Consider the following 221-nt stretch of genomic DNA (forward strand, 5'->3'; position numbering starts at 1 on the left):
GGGTTCTCTGTGTCTCTGGGCCCAGGGTTTCCTCTCGGGCTCGGGCTCTCAGGCTCACATGGCCCAGCCCCGGCGAGCAAGCAGCCAAGCGATCTAGCCAGCTAGCGTGGGAAGCCCAGTCGACCGAGCCCTCGGGGCCCGGAGTGGAGCGGGGCGGGGTAGAACGGGGCGGGGCGGGGCGGGGCGAGGCGGGCAAAGGCTGGCAGACCGTACCTCCCCTG

The sequence above is a fragment of the Petaurus breviceps genome, unplaced genomic scaffold (assembly GCF_028583685.1).
Source record: "Petaurus breviceps papuanus isolate PSGF00001 unplaced genomic scaffold, PetGlider_PUasm1.0 370, whole genome shotgun sequence".
Lineage (NCBI taxonomy): Eukaryota > Metazoa > Chordata > Mammalia > Diprotodontia > Petauridae > Petaurus > Petaurus breviceps.